At 38.7% G+C, this 3860-nt stretch overlaps 1 long non-coding RNA gene across 1 annotated transcript; it reads left to right on the top strand.

Moving 5' to 3' along the window:
* LOC130086802 (uncharacterized) lies at nucleotides 1-497 on the top strand. Its single transcript, XR_008807260.1, has 2 exons — nucleotides 1-337; nucleotides 389-497. It is a non-coding gene; the product is annotated as an uncharacterized LOC130086802 (long non-coding RNA).
* The last annotated feature ends 3363 nt before the right edge of the window (nucleotides 498-3860 follow it).

The raw sequence follows: 3860 nt of genomic DNA, 5'->3' as shown, positions 1-3860 counted from the left end.
TGTGAGCTATAGCTAGCTGCAAGTAACCCATTATCTTCCAATAAGCATTAACTAAAACTGGCTACATAAAATATACTGACTAGATTCACGAGAGGTCGGCTAATGTGTGTAAAAGTAAAAAAAATACAGTAATTTCATTATTTTACCAGCGAGCGTACTTCGGAAGCACTGAAAATGAATGGGGTTCAATGCTGGAACTATCAGTGTTTGGAACTATTGGCTGCTCCACGACACGCGTTACTTCCGCATTTTTAAGTTCCTATGGCGGTCTATGGGAGTGTCGCAACTCTCTCTCTCTATGGCTCTGGACCACACTATTGCAGGCAAAAGAAACAATGTGCAAACGTTTCAGGTCTAGCCCTACATCAGTGGGCTTTTTTTTATATAGATATAGATTTGTTTACTTGCAACCTGTGTCTTTGTTCAGTAATCTTTGTCCTTGTTCAGTAAATGTTTAGTAACCATTACAAGCAATGCCAATAAACTGTTTTTTTTTTCTTATAGAAATTCATGTGTTCTGTGTACTTTATAACATTTTGAGGGCAAATTGGGCGATCACAACAGAATAAGCAATTATTATTTTTATACATTTTCATCCAAACGAGGCGATTGAAAGCCCTGATAGGTCTGGTCACGACTTTGGAATTGTTGTCTGATGGTTGAAACCACACGAGAGGCTTCTTATACTCCTGCCTAAAACTCCAAGCCCAGGCCAGCGTATAGCCTGCCTGTACGCAGTGTACCGGTATTGCCTAGGGATAAGTAGGAAAGATTCTTAAGTTTTAAACTCTGTAAGTAGGTTGGAAACGTCTCTGATGCATGTTTATTGTGTATGCAACACATCTCCTGTCACCTATAGCTGTTGTTCAAAGGACTCAGTGTAAAAAACAATGAAAAGTTTTACTTTAAAACAATTAAAGTAAACAAACAATGAACATACTCGTGCGTGCTGGCTTGAAGGGGACCATTATCCTGCATGAAGTGTGAGTATGCTATGTGTAGCACAAACGGATTCAGGCATTATGCCTCATATCCAGGATGCTGCGTTAGGCACGTTACAACTGCTGGCCGCGGGGTGAGGTCCTCGACCAGCAACCAAAACGCGCTCACCTCCCTACAACACAAGCTCTCCACCACAGTTTCCATGGGACGACACCGCCCACAACTCACTCCCTCTCCTGGTAAGCCTGACGGTGTCAATGACAGTCATGAGGAAAACTAGTTAGCACTATCAACAATAATCACACTGACTGAAGACATGACCAGCCTACTCGTCGTCAGCTACGTTTGCAAACAACATTTTCACTGGAGATAGAGGTGAAAGCAGGACACTCGGCCTGGCAAACAGATACTCAAATTATACTCGAAATTTACTCGATGCCTTATTAATTTCAGTATATTTAAAGTAGCCTATGCCTCTGTAGAAAATGGTTATATAACAAGACACAAATTCAGATAGCCTTCTCAGAGCCTGTTTTATTAAAGGTTTGAATGAATGAAATGTCTCTTGTATTAGAAAAAGAAATATATAATTATTACAGGTTTGAATGAATGAAATAATGTCTCTTCTGTATTAGAAAAATAAATATATAAATAAGAAATAACTAAAAGAAATACCTCCAAATTTAACAAAAATAGCTCTCACAAGCTTACAAAAACAAACTAACAAAATGTATCTTTAGTCTTCCTCTTTATCCTGTTTTTCTTCCTCATTCTCCTTGTTTGCCCATCTATGTTTTGCTTTAGAGCTGATCTTTCCCAGAAGTTTTGAAAACCAGGACATTTTCATAATTAAAAAAAAAAACCCAGCCAGGACAGGACGTGAAAACAGGACTGTTGGTCACCCTAACCTAGTCTAAAGTCTAGGTCTAGCGCGTACATTCAGATGCTATTTTAAGCGCGCATGCTTGGCCATAATACAGAATGAACAACGCGCATACACTGTAGATGATTCTCTCATCTACACAGATGCATTTTACTTTTTGCAAATGATACATTATTATAAGGAAAACTATTTAAACACGAGTGAAATCATTGTTGTGTTCATGACGATAGGAAAAATAGGCATAAAGCGTACACATTTCCTACCCAAATTATTATGTGCATGTTTAACCGAAGCTAATTTGGGTGGGTTTGTCCCATCCCCGGCCCAATGTCACTTCTCTTTATTTTACGGCCCTGACGAGAACATCGATCTCCTCGGCTGTGAACCATCAGAACTGTAACTAAACCAAGCGCGCCGCTGCCTGCGTCTACCTCATGTGACGTCATCGCCGAGTCGCGTAAAAAAATAACCGTTACTAACCAAAAACGTCAAAAACTGGACTTTAACACAATTTTGGAGACATTTCTAACTTTATATACATATCTTAACTGCTTTATGTACCCATTAATCGACAGTGGTGTTTAACCTGCACCATGGCCTTTAACAGTTCAGTTGTATATCACTTCTGCATGTTTTATCATTATTCTTTCCCTTATTTCACCCAGGCCTCACATGTAGTTATCAGTGATGAGGTGATAGACCTCTATAATTTTCTCTGGCCCCCTTCCTGTTCGAAGGAGTGATGAGATACTTAGTAGACTGTCCTCACTCAATGGCTGGCTGTCTAAGTGGTGTCTGCAAAATAATATAGGGTTCATAGACAATTGGAAAAGTTGTTGGGGCAGACCTGACCTGTTGAAAAGAGATGGTATTCATCCCTCCTGGGATGGTGTTGCTCTTCTCTCTAGTAATATGGCACATAGTCTTAGAGATCAAACATGACAATCTGGGGCTCAGGTCAGGAAGCAGACAGACTGGCTAAACTGACCGTCTGCCAGCTGTCTCACGTCACTGAGGTCAGATAAATCCCATCACATAGAGACTCTTTCACCTAGATATCATCACATAGAGATTATGTCTGTTCCCCGAACTAAGAAATACAAAAAACTCATAAACCCATTTAAGGGTAAAAATTTGATTGATGTTCAACAAATAAAAAACAAATATAATGCAGATGAACAAATGATAAAGAATATTCTATCCCTTTCTTCAAAAGCACTTATTGTTATTGATATGATTACAGACCATAACCTAGATGTGCTGTGTTTGACAGAAAATGGGGTAAAACCAGACAAGTACATTACTTTAAATGAGTACACCCCACAAGATTACTGCTTTAAACACGAGGCTCGTTTAAAAGGAAAAGGGGGAGGTATTGCTGTAATTTATAGCAATAGCCTCAGTATTACTCAGAAGTCTAGTTTCAAGTATAATTCTTTTGAAGTGATGGTGCTTTCTGTAACGTTATCTAGTGTAAGTGATAAATCCCGTTTGACATTTGTGCTGGCTACTGTATACAGGCCACCATACAGATTTTATCAAAGAATTTGCTGATTTTCTATCAGAGTTAGTACTGGCTGTAATTGTTGGTGATTTTAATATCCATGTAGATAATGAAAAAGACGCATTGGGATTAGCATTTAGACATTCTAAACTCTATTGGAGTTAGACAACACGTGTGAGGACCCACTCATTGTCGTAATCATACTTTAGATCTAATATTGTCACATTTACATTTACATTTACATTTAGTCATTTAGCAGACGCTTTTATCCAAAGCGACTTACATCTGAGGACTAACCAAACGAGTCATCGTGAAGAGACAATAGCAACCCAAGAAGTGCTCAAAATACAAAGTTCAAACATTGCTCAGAGTAGCATAAACCAGACAAGTGAGGATTTAAAGTTTTTTTTTTTTTTTTAAGTTTAAGTTCACTTTAAGTTAAGTGCTCACAGAAGAGATGAGTTTTCAGTTGTCTTTTAAATGCTGTCAGGGATTCTGCATTTCGGACGAGGGTGGGGAGATCATTCCACC

The sequence above is a fragment of the Rhinichthys klamathensis genome, unplaced genomic scaffold (assembly GCF_029890125.1).
Source record: "Rhinichthys klamathensis goyatoka isolate OS25496 unplaced genomic scaffold, OSU_Roscu_1.1 h1tg000100l_1, whole genome shotgun sequence".
In the NCBI taxonomy this organism is placed as follows: Eukaryota; Metazoa; Chordata; class Actinopteri; order Cypriniformes; family Leuciscidae; genus Rhinichthys; species Rhinichthys klamathensis.
Note: the sequence above shows the minus strand (reverse complement) of the source record. Positions and strands in the feature narration are given on the sequence as shown.